This window comes from Narcine bancroftii, chromosome 3 (assembly GCF_036971445.1).
Source record: "Narcine bancroftii isolate sNarBan1 chromosome 3, sNarBan1.hap1, whole genome shotgun sequence".
In the NCBI taxonomy this organism is placed as follows: Eukaryota; Metazoa; Chordata; class Chondrichthyes; order Torpediniformes; family Narcinidae; genus Narcine; species Narcine bancroftii.
This window is the reverse complement of record NC_091471.1, coordinates 307,396,144-307,409,047: the sequence shown is the minus strand read 5'-3', so window position 1 is coordinate 307,409,047 and position 12,904 is coordinate 307,396,144. Positions and strand designations below refer to the sequence as shown.

Genomic DNA, 12,904 nt, shown 5'->3' with positions numbered 1-12,904 from the left:
GTTGTTTAAATGGACTTTAGTAAGGTTTTTGACAAGGTCCCACATGAGAGTTTAGTCAGAAAGGTTCACACATTAGGTTAAATAGTGAACTAGATTTGACAATGGCCAGAGAGCAGTGCTTGTTTTTTATCTATATCAATGATATGATGATAATGCGGTCAATTGGATAAGCAAATTTTCATATGACACTAAGATTGGAGGGGTTGTGGACAGCGAAGGTTTTCAAAGCTTGCAGAGGGATCTGGACCAGCTGGTAAAATGGGTTGGAAAATGGAAGATGGAATTTAATGCAGACAAGTGTGAGGTTTTGCATTTTGGAAGGACAAATCAGGAAATGATGCAATGTTCCTGCTTTGAAATGGTAAATGGTGTGGCACTTTGGAGTGCGGTAGAACAGAGGGATCTGGGAATACAGAAACAACTCCCCGAAAGTGGTGTCACAGGTGGATTGGGTTGTAAAGAAAGGCTTTGGCATATTGGCCATCATGAATCAAAGAATTGAGAATAGGAGTTGGGATGTTATAGTAAAGATGTATAAGACATTAGTGAGGCCAAATTTGGAGTATTGTGTGCAGTTTTGGACACCTAACTAGAGGAAAGTTATCAATAAGATGGAAAGAGTGCAGAGAAGATTCACTTGAATGTTGCTCAGACTTCAGGAACTGAGTTACAAAGAAAAGTTTATTCCTTGGGGCAAGAATGAGGGGAGATTTGATACAGATATTTAAAATTATGAGGGGGGTTTAGACAGAGTAAATGTAGATAGGCTTTTTCCACTGAGGGTAGATGCGATACAAACCAAAGGTCATGGATTAAAAGGGGAAAGGTTTAGGGTGACCATGAGGGGGATCTTCTTCACACAAAGTGGTGGGAGTGTAGAACAAGCTGCCAGCTGAAGTGTTGAATGAGGGCTCAATTTTAGCATTTAAGAAGAATTTGGACAGGTACATGGATGGACTGTGGACTGGATGCAGGTCAGTGGGACTATACAAAAAAATGGTTTGGCAGAGACTAGAAGGGCCATAATGTTCTTTGGTTCTATGGCCTGTTTCTGTGCTATTGTCATGCTAAGATTTTAAAATGTAAATTTACCACATACTCAAAGCAGGAACATTGCACCCTGGAATTATGATGTATACAGTGTTACTGTATAAATTTCAAATGCTATTACTATAAAAATTCCTCTCTGACATATTGTAGCAATATAATTTAACCCTGCATATTATCATGAGTGTTTTTCAAGTGTTAAATACCCCACCTGACATGTGCTGAGGCAAGAAGATCCCAGTTTTGAAGCAAAATGTCCTCAAGGAATCTGGGTGGATATTTCGCCTCCCATGTCCCTGAAGGTTTGGATTGAAAAGCTAAACCAGCATTTGTAAGACTCCATATCACATTTTCCACAGAAGGCCCAAAGTGCCCTAGATACAACAAATTGCTTCGCACTGACTCTGGAAAAATGAATTGCAAGGAATTGAATTTTTTATTTGGCTTGGTTGCAATTAAGGTGATTTATTTGTCTGAGAAATGTCACCAGATATGTAATTAATGACTCATTTAATGTTTGAAAAAGAAGTGCTATATATAAAAAAAATAACAGGGATGTGGCTGTTTTTTCTGAAGTCGACAAGATGCTCAATCATTTAACATTCCAAAGGGTTCATGGCAGGGTGGCAGGTACCTCAAAGTTTCTTAATTGTCACAATTTTTTGCACACATGAGGAAAATGGAGCAAATACACAGATTTATATTGAAATTATAGCCTTTGTTTGCAGTTTTGCAGCTAAGAGCAGCTCATTGTTAAATCTTTCCTATTATATTTTGCATTTATTGGCAAACGATACCTTTTAGTTTGATCATTATGTCAGGTAAGAATTTCAGGTGCATGTCACATTATATAACAATATCTCAAAGCCAATGAAAGAGTGCAGTCTTTGTTGTTGCACCCTGCAGCAGCCTGCAAAGAATAATGTGACAGGAGCCAGATATTGGGGAAGATCTGCTGGAATGTAAAGGTTTTTATCCACTGGAAGCTTGGGACTTGGACATGGCAGTGCAGCGTTCCACTCTGGTTAACTGCTGTCTAAGAGAATAATGTCGTCCCGAGCTAGGCAAGCTGCCTAGAGCCTGTGCCAAATTAACCCAACACAAGAACACCAGGCCTATTGAAATGAATGGGAAGAAATTGCTGGCAAGATTACATTTTATTTAATTCACTTATTTAAATGTATTTATTTGTTTTGTGAGTGTGTGAATGTTTACAATCTTCTTTAAATGTTCTAAATTTTGAACGCTGTTACAGCGCCAGCGACGCGTGTTTGAATCTGGCGCTATCTGTAAGGAGTTTGTATGTTCTCGCCATGTCTGCATGGGTTTCCTCCAGATACTCCAGTTTCCTCCCACAGTTCAAAATGTACTGGGGGACTCGTGGGCCAAAATGACCTGTTACCGTACTCGAAGTCTAAATTAAAAATACATTTTAATTTTTTTTTTTAATTGTCATCTTCAATGACTGGACATCTCTAATTGCCAAAGCCTTTCTGGAAGAGTAGCTGTGTGTGCACTCAGAAAGATCTCTGGACTTGGTTCATCTAGAAGCTGCTGTCCCAGTCCAAGATGAGCCCAGACCACATTGGAAGAACAGGCCATTCAGGTGGTTCATGAGCAACTGGAAGTAAGGGCCACTGTATTGTTTGTAATGGGATCAGATATTGGCCTGAACATGGACATTACCAGCCCACACCCCCGCCCTCACTGTGGACAAGTGGTTTCCTGTTTCAGACCCTTCCCTAAATCTGGGTGATTATTTTCCTGAATCCTGAAGATTATTGTGGTGAACCTTTCCCTGGACCCTAACAATTACTCCCATGGATCCTTCCCAGGATGAGAACATTATCCTTTTCGATATGGGGATGAACGCTCCTAAACCTGTCTTAGACTGGAGACGTGCCCCTTCAATCATTATCTTCTCCAAATTCTCAATGTAAAGAACTGATAGGGCCTATATTTTCGATACTATATTTTTTTTTTAACCCAGGTTGATTCTGTCCATTCTTAAACCCACTAATTCATAATGGGGCCTCTGTCTCCAGACTTTTAATGAATTCCTCAATTCTTAAATGTAAGGCTAGATGGAAGTTATTTGACTAATATGCATGTTATATTAGTTACCATGTTAAAGTCAACACACCAACCATCTGAGCTCCCGATGCCCAGCCATCCTCCCTTCCGTGGTCCCGATGCCTGGCCGCCCTCTCGTTCGAGGTCCCGATGCCCAAACACGCAGGTACTTCCCACAGTAAAAAGTAGTATGCATATCATCTTCGACCCCCTAAATTGGTCCGCAAGATTCAACTATTACACATGTATATAGAGTATCTTCTTTCTTTTCTTTTTCTTTGGCTTGGCTTCGCAGACGAAGATTTATGGAGGGGTATGTCCACATCTGCTGCAGGCTCGTTGGTGACTGACAAGTTTGATGCGGGACAGGCAGGCACGGTTGCAGCGGTTGCAAGGGAAAATTGGTGGGTTGGGGTTGGGTGTTGGGTTTTTCCTCCTTTGTCTTTTGTCAGTGAGGTGGGCTCTGCGGTCTTCTTCAAAGGAGGTTGCTGCCCGCCGAACTGTGAGGCCCCAAGATGCACGGTTGGAGGCGTTATCAGCCCACTGGCAGTGGTCAATGTGGCAGGCACCAAGAGATTTCTTTAAGCAGACCTTGTACCTCTTCTTTGGTGCACCTCTGTCTCGGTGGCCAGTGAGAGCTCGCCATATAACACGATCTTGGGAAGGCGATGGTCCTCCATTCTGGAGATGTGACCCACCCAGCGCAGTTGGGTCTTCAGCAGCATGGATTCGATGCTTGCGGACTCTGCCAGCTCGAGTACTTTGATGTTGGTGATGAAGTCATTCCAATGAGTGTTGAGGATGGAGCGGAGACAGCGCTGATATAGTATATGCAAAGCAGATTCAAAGTTTGCTCTTTCAACATGATCAGACATACCTATTCCATTAAAAGTCAATTAGATGATTGATGGTCAACTTAGGCTGTGATATCCTTCTGTCATTTAAGGATGCAACATCATTTTGGAGCTAAGCAAAACTAATCTGCAGATGCTGGGGTACATAAATATGCTGGAGAAACTCAGCAGGTCACGGGGCATCCATAGAAAGTAAAAAAGCAGTCAGCATTTTGGACTTGCCCTGCGTCAGAATGATTGCCTTTTTACCTCCAATGAATGCTGTGTGCCCTGCTGAGTTTCTTCAGCACATTTGTGTATTGCAATATCATTTTGTGGCCTCTTTCAGTTTTCTTTAGATTGAGACTAACTAGCTCACATGAGACTGAGAACTGATCAAATGACTACTTTCTGGTCGAGTTCCTCGGTAAAACACTTAGCAATTGAACCATTTGAGAAGTGATCCATGAGTTTACACATTGTTTAGAACACTCAAGTCTTTATTTGATTCTCCTCATGTTACCCTTTCACCGATTTGCATTTATTTACATCTATTGTATAATAACCCAAATTGTCAAAAGGTCTCATTGCAATGCCCAAAGGAGTTTTTTTTTTGGTCCCTGGGCTTTTTAAGGACAGAAAAGCCTGGGGTCCATTGGCATGAATTGACCTATTGTAAATTATTTTAGGCTTTTCTGACAAGTTGTAATTGAGTTGAACGGTCTGCTTACTGGGAATGCTTGCTTATATAAAAAAAATACTATTAAATAAATCTAAAGTATCTAAAGCCATAAGTAAGGGAGCAACCTGTCAGCAAGCCACGATAGAACAATTTAGCATCTTTATGCAGTGTACAGTTGTTGTCATGTTGAAATCAGTAGTTTGTGGCAGAAACTGTTCTCGTTTGCAGGAGTCAGAGGTAAAATGCTTTTTGGATTCATCTGTTCTGTTTTCTTTATTTGAGAATTTCTTGCATTTTTTTTTGCAAGTTTTATTCTCTCCTGATGGTGCTGACTGACATTGAAATGTGGTCGAGGAAATCAGCTGCCCTCTTGTTAAAGGAGAGCGATTTTGCAGGCTCAGCAATGCATAGAGTGTTGTGCCGTTCCCATTGTTATTTGAATCATCTCAGGCGCCATTTTCTGAGCACCTGAGCCTCAGCAAGAATTTGAAGTGCAGATGGGTCAGGGAAAAGCCTTTGGTGAACTACTCCCAGCACCACAGAACCTTAAATGTCCACCTGATTTTTTCATCCAACAGCTTGGTTTATATTTGATATTGCAGGGTTAGTTCTAGGAACTGCCATCAACCACCTTCTGAAATTGGAGTTAAAACAGCAAGCAACTGAGTCGAATTGATTTGTTTAATTTTTAATTTAATTTGGATATACAGTACGGTAACACACCTTTCAGGCCCACAAGCCCATGCCACCCAATTCCATCCAACTGATTGTTTTGAACGGTGTGAGGAAACCAGAGCACCAAGAGGAAACTCATGCAGACATGGGGAGAACTATGACAGCATTGCACTAACTGCTACATTAACTGTGCTGCGTTAAAAGAATGAGACTGGGAATTGGAAATTTGATTAATTCTGGACATCGACAGAGCTGACAACCGCCATACTCTGTTCCAGGAGTTACTGGATGGTGGTTAACAGTGAGAATCTCTCTCCAAATGCAGCATTCTCAAAATCTTTGGTCTCCCCATTTCATTTTTCCCCTTTCTAATATTCCTTGTCTTTCCCTAATGTAAGAGAGAAATGATTTCTGTACTTCTACAAATTAACTTAAATCTAGTTGCTCAAGGAATTAGATCTTCCTTCACCTTTTCTAGATAGAATTGTGTACACCTAAATTAAATTCCCTTTGTTCAAAAAAAATAACAGAGAAATCATTCTTCCTCCATAGCACCTTTTATCTAGCTTGCGTAACTTCCTGTTAAATCTGCTTTCCAGCTTCTTAAGTGCTGGCACATATGTGAATTGTTTGTCCAAAAGTTTTCATTTTTGTAAGTCCTTTGGGATCGAGGTTAACTTCCACTGGTTTTCTGGGCTTTATTTGGCTGATAAATTCAAAGTGGGGATTGCAGAGCTTCCACAGATGAAGGACACATTTCACTAGCAATCTCCTAACTTGGATTGTTAGTCTTTTCTGTTCTAATGTTCTGCCATAACCCAATGAAAAACAAGCATCATGTATACCATCTTGCTACTTCAGGGACCTGTTGACCTACACTTCATCCCTGTTGGTTTTTCTACCTTGATTCTCCTCATGAAATACTTTGCCTTGCACCTCTCGCGATTTAAAGGCATTTTCCACTTCTGTGCCAATTTGGCCAGACCTTCCACAGCTTTAAACTGTGGCATGGTTTGCGTAGCGATTAGTGCAATGCTGTTACAGCACCAGCAATTGGGACCAAGGTTCAAATCCCACGCTACTTGTACATTCTTCCTGTGTCTGCATGGGTTTTCCCCTGTTGCTCCAGTTTCTTTCTGATGGTCAAAATGTACCGGGGGTTGTAGATCAGTTCGGTGTCGTTGGACGGCACGGGCTAGTGGGCCGAAAGGGCCTGCTACCATGCTGTATGTCTAAAAAATTTTTTTTTAATCCTCTCTGCCAATTTTGGTAAGGTTGTGAAACTTCCCAATCGTTTTTTTAATCTGTGCAAGGTGCTGTGTTCTCCATACTTGAAAAGGATGCTTCCCTCTGCTCATCTACTGATGGCGACCAGCTGTAAACACTGACCTGATTCGAAATACTGAGGCCCATTGCAGCAGGAAGCCTTGTGCGATGTCCAAGATTTCTACCCAGCCCTTTCTGTAAAATGGCTTAAATAAAACAGGGTTGTGTGCAGAAGCGTACAAAAATCAGTTTAAAGCTGAAAGCTGTTCTGCAAGAACATAACTTGAAAACACTTTTAGCATTCAAAGATATTAAAGAAAAGACAATAAATTGCAGAGAATGTAGCTGACTTTGTATTTGGTACCTCTTTCCTTCAAAGAGCACATTAGCTTGAATAGAATTGAATGACTCTGTGCCAGATCTAACCTGATGTATAAGAACACGAGAACTCGAGTAAGCAAAAGATGCCTGGCTAATCAAGTGTGGACCGCTGTTCGTTGTGATCAGGGCTGTTTACTTGAATGCAGATACAGCAAATGCCTGCTCCTGCGTAGGCGCTGGCAAATTGTGAGCTGCCCTTAGACATCCTGTGGAGATCAGTACCTGAACACTGCAAGAGCAACTTGGCCACTTCATTGGGTGTGGAGCAAAACCCCATAAGCCGTGTGATGCCACGCTATTTTCTTCCTGGGCTACCTTTGCATGGATTGCGTGGGTTGTTACTACACACAGCTCCAACAAAAGTCCATGTTCCGTGGTTAGGTGTGTTAAACTGCATGATGCTGTCGACAGGGAGCCCTCAGTGACTAACCAAAGAAAATCCCTAGCTGAGACTAATGGCAACATTGCCTCAGCAAATGACAAGGATTGGAGTTATCCTCAGTTCTATTATTCATTCAAATGGTCAGTCATTTCTGAGGAAAGGACCTTGGGATCTCTGAAACAAGAGCATGTCTTTGTTTGCAATTTATTTAATCCATTCAGTACTGCCAAGACTTTGAGCTTAGCAGCCATTCACGATATTCTTTCCAGTGGTGCTTATTTTTCATTACTGATCAAATTTGGTTCGGATTTTGTGCTTGAACTCATTGGTTTGAGGACAATCAGTTCGTCCATTCTAGGTAGCACTTCACTGTCAATAAACTTTGAATACAAACTCGTTTCATCAGAATTCTTTTTCCAGCTCATATCTGTCAACTATTATCAGGCAAGATCTGAAAATGATTTTTTTTTTCCCTTAAGGCAGTGTTTTATTGATGTCAACACTGAGGAAGTCAACTGTCAGAAGCCACAGCAACCAAATCTGGATATATTTCACTAACATTTTATCACTTGGAAAGTCTATGTGAAATATCTCACCTACTTATAGAAGGATATTGAGGGATGGGGGATCAGTGATATGGAATAAAGGATGAATCGAGGATGGAGCGAGATGTGGGGAAGTTTGCTCTCCAGAATTGAGGTAAATGGGATGCTAGAAACTGAATTAGACTGCAACATCCTGCAAACAGAGTTCTGGCTGGAAATGAGAAAAGAATATCTGACAAAACATGTTTTTTGCCATTTACAAGCTATTTATCTGTAGCCTTTTCTATTTTTTTATTTTCCATTGTTGGGAGGGGTGTGAAGATCAGAATTACAAAACAGAAAGGTTCACATTTTTTTTAAATGATGATGGTCGACACTTTTAGTATAGCGGCTAGCACCATACTATTACAGCACCAGTGAGCGGGGATCGAAACTGGCACTGTCTGCAAGGTGTTTGGACAAGATGTTGCCCCAATGTCTACGTGGGTTTCCTCCCACCCTTCAAAACGTACGGAGTTCCGGGGTGGGGGGGGGGGTGGTGGCTGTAATTTAATTGGGTGCATTTTGGCAGCAAGGACACATCGGCCAAAAGGGCCTATTACCGCGTAGTATGTCTAAACATTTCTTTAATTCGGCCTGTTAGCAATTCTTTTAGCTCTGTTGTACGTGTTCACGTCCCAACTAAATCTAGACGGTGCAAAATCTGGACTAACACATTGGTGGAAGGCTGAAAGAGTTCTTTAATAATAGTTTTTCAAACTCATTTTACAGCTGAGAAGCTCGTTGCACATCTCCAGAGCTAAATGACCTGTGCCTCAAAGTCATTCATAACTTGTAATGTGCTTTACAACACATCAGACCCAATATAATGCGAGACTATTGCCTAGTTCTAGTTTAATGATCCTTCCAATCAATTGCCTTCAATACTTAAGGAGATTAATGTCTTTTCCACAATATTGAATGCTATAGTTTGTCATCTCAACTCGGTAAGGGTTTGGTTAAAAATTTTACAACTGGACTAATGCCTCAGATCAGTCAGGCAGAAATTTTTTTTTTTAAACTCCACGTGTCCTAATTAAAAAATAACTGTGATTGCATCCGAAGGAAATGGCAAGTGCATGATGTCGAGCTCGTCGAAAGAATCAAAGACTTGTTGATCCAAACCAAGGCTTTTATTAGCTCTTCACAGGTGGCCAACCAGTCCGGAATGATCCGACCTGGCTAGGGACACAACCCTTTAAGGCCCAGACAGTAGGTGTGGCTAAGCTCTCAGCCAATCGCTGTAAGCACAGTCTAGATACTGTAACTATATACACTATATACATTGGTGATATATCTGTACTATCACACATGGATAACTATGAAAAGGATAGACTCACCTGTGATGAGTTTTATGATAGAAAAGCTTTAAAATACTTTGTAGTGAGATCTTCATAATTATAAAGCAACCACCAGTGGCAACCCAGTGTGATACAGAATCTGGTAAAGACCCAGAGAAATAAAGTTGTGGTGATCATTGTACATCAGTAATCATTAGATGAGATTTTTGGAATTTAGAAGGAGTTTTTTGCAGAACTCTCGCATGGCAGGTCATAGGAGAAGCAAAGAAAATTAGGTGTAAGAGTAGGGCACTCAGCTCATCAAGGCCTGCTGCAGATTCGTACATGGCTAATCCTCCACATGGCTAATACAATGCTCACGTTGTGCCTTTATTTGAAAAAAAGGCTCCAAGGACAAGTCAGGGAACTGCAGGCCATTGGCCATTCCAAAAGGAGGACACGGTAATAGGTCACTCTTTTACGCATGCACGCAGACGCACACACATCTTTGTATAAGATTTAAACAGTATTCCCAAAACACCAAATACAAACACCCAAGCTAACTGGAACAGATGCTGAGATGTAGGATTTAGGTGCGTTTGTAAAGGTAAAGGCTGATTGACGATAGTCAGCCGGACTTTGTACATGAAAAGTCATCTCAAAAATTTCAATGAGTTTCTTGATGAGGTGACCCAGAAGATCGATGAGAGAAAGGCGGTGGGCATTTCACCATGGACTTTAGCAAGGCCTTGAACAAGATTCTTCATGGTAGGAGGTTCTAGAAGATCCTATTGCATGGATGCAGGGTGACCTGGTCAGTTGGATATAAATGTTTTCTTTTTGGTTGGATTCCGAGGGAGGTAGTACCCAGATTGGAGGCCTGTGGCCAGTGCTGTTTTGCAGAGATCAATGATGGGTTCGTTGTTATTTATGTTAGCGACTTGGATGACAATGTAGTTGATGATGTTAGTAAATTTGTGGATGGTGAAGAATATTATCTAAAATTACAACAGGATCTAAACAAATTGGAAAAGTGAGCCAAGGAATGGTAGGTAGAATTTTACTCAGACAGGTATGAGGTGTTTCACCTTGTGCAAGCCCTTGAAAGGTCAGGCCCTGGAGAGTGTTATAGAACAGAGAATTTGGGGTACAGGTGCATAATTCCATGAAAATTGAGACACAAATGGTCAGGGTGGCGAAGAAGGCATTTGGCACACTTCCCTTCATCAGTCACAGTATGGAGTATAGAAGTAGCAATATTGTATCACAACTGTACAGGATGTTGGTGAGACCACACTTGGAGTTACAGTGTGCAGTATGGTCAACGAGCTATAGGAAAATATTGTTAAGCTGAAAAGATCCACGAAAATATTACTGGGAATGCAGGCTTGAATAATAAGGTGGGGCTGGATAAACTGCAACAAAGGATGCAACAGTGGATCTGATGGAGCATAGGAGGCTGCAGATCTTATAGTTTAAAAAACCCCATTGGAGGGGAATCTAAAGCTGGGTTTGAGAGTTTAAAAAAGAGCTGAGTAGCCAGAGAAAATTGCTGGAGGTCGGTACAACTGTAATATGTAAAAGACAGATGCAGGAATAGGAAAGGTCGAGAGAGATGTGGGCAAATGAGGTTAGCTTGGTTGGTATGGACAATTTGGGCTGAATGGTCTGCTTTCGTGCTGTACACCTTAATGACTCAATATCATATTCCTGCTCTCTTCCAGTGCAACATGATGCCTTTTTTGTCGAGACATTCATCTATTTTGTCCTGAAATACATTCGGAGCTTTGGCATCCACAGGGGATCTCCAAATTCACCAAGTTCTCATTTATTGTCATATGTACTGAGGTACCTTCTGAACAAAGACATATCTCCTTATCTCAGTCTTACAGCATATCCTGAGACTTCCTTCGCACTACACCCCCCTGCCTCCACCAGCGAGGGGAAATGTCCTTCTATCCACCCTGTTCATTGTGATTTCCCAAGTCTACATCAATTTTTTCTTCAACTAAATTGCCATTTTCCTCCGGAAGTGACTGCGTATTGTTCTAGGATATAGTATCAATCATTTCTTCCGGGCTCATTAGCTCACAAAAATTTGGACTGGTTATCTCACTGTATGTTCCCCACTGAGACATTCTAATGAGTCCATGTGTCTGCTCTATTGTCAGAGGTGCACAATTTCAGGAAGGGTGCTCAAGAACAGGAAAATTCAGTGTGATATTTATAGTCCTTGCCGACCTCCAGCAATGCGTCTGCATTGAATCTGACTAATGTCCACGGTAGTCTCTTAAAAGCCATCAGCTCTTGAGGTTCTGGTCCTATGTTGGTGGTCTAATGTCTTGGAAATAACTTTGCATTTAATACAACCTCAGAGAAGCCAAACTCCATCGAACAATTGCAATATTTAAAGATCAGCCATTCCTTTTCTGAGTTTATGTTATGGTCAGAGTTTAGAACAATGTATTTCACCACTTACAGTTAATGAGCATCTGTGGGATAATTGGTTCTTGTTGGGTAAATGCCGTGGAACAAAATTGTGTCCTGAGAATAAAAGCTGACTCATCAGGAAACTCATTAGTGTGTGGAAAAAGCTGGGGGAAGAAGTAAACAGACCTGAGCCTAAATATTTACAGATCATACTTAAGTGATTTAATATGCCATTATTAGTGGACTAGGAGGAAACTCTAGTGTTATACGAGTTCAGTCTCAATGATAAAATGACTTCAGACTATTATAGCCATTAAACCTTAAGAATATTATAAATAAGAGAAGCAGAAATAATTTAGACCATTGCCTAGAAACCCTCCTGCATGTTTGCAGAGTTGAAAATACATCATCTAATTATCTTTTTTGGAGATCATGATCAGGGCTGAGTAGGAAATGTGGGTCTTGTGGGGCAGGGATTAGAATCCAGTGGGTTAGGGTGTGGGGTGTTATGATGATGTAATGGGGGATGGCGTATTATACTGACTGCTTGCTATTGGCTATGGCTGTAGAGATACTCCACCCTACTGGTATAACAGATGGAGATGCTTTCCCACTGGCCAGTTTAGTGGAGGTTATAGTTTTAATATAAGCCCAGTATTAGTATAACACTTGTCTGTTCCATGTCTATGGCATATCAGGGGTGAGATGACCAATTGGATCTGCCAGTGGGGCAGTCAGGGAGTTGTGGGCTGATCAGCAGTTGATCACAGGAGGCTAGTTGGAGCTAGTTGGTTTGCAGAGTTGGTAGTGGGTTGGATATTGGGATGTGGTTGAATTCGTTGTTGTATGAATGGTGACGTAGCACAGTGTTGAGTATGAATTATTCAAAGCTATATCACTGACCCAATAACTACAACCTGCACTCATCCTCCATGATATTCCTGGCCTTTAATGCTCCGAGGCACACTTCCCTCATTTTTTTTTAGTTGCAGTAGTTTAACCTGAATAAAACCAGCTCTGAACAATTGAAGTTGCAATGCACTTATGCTCGGGAGTTTTCAAAAAAAATTCTCCTGTGGATTTAAGGCAGTTATTTCTCTTAAAATATTTGATATCCTAGCAATAACAGTTACTTAGATGCACCTATTTATATTTCATGACTTGTCAGAGTATAACTGTGGAATTTGTAGTTACTCCTTATTGAAGTGGGAAGTGTTGTCTTCTTTCAGAATTAATGAGACAGCAAAGTGAGTGGGCGTATGCTTTGGTTC

General features: G+C 41.1%; 1 protein-coding gene across 3 annotated transcripts in view; it reads left to right on the top strand.

The window, feature by feature from the left end:
* Positions 1-12,904, top strand: part of LOC138759042 (semaphorin-6B-like) — a 480,615-nt gene that overhangs the window by 153,110 nt on the left and 314,601 nt on the right. The gene's annotated exons all lie outside the window — the stretch shown is intronic.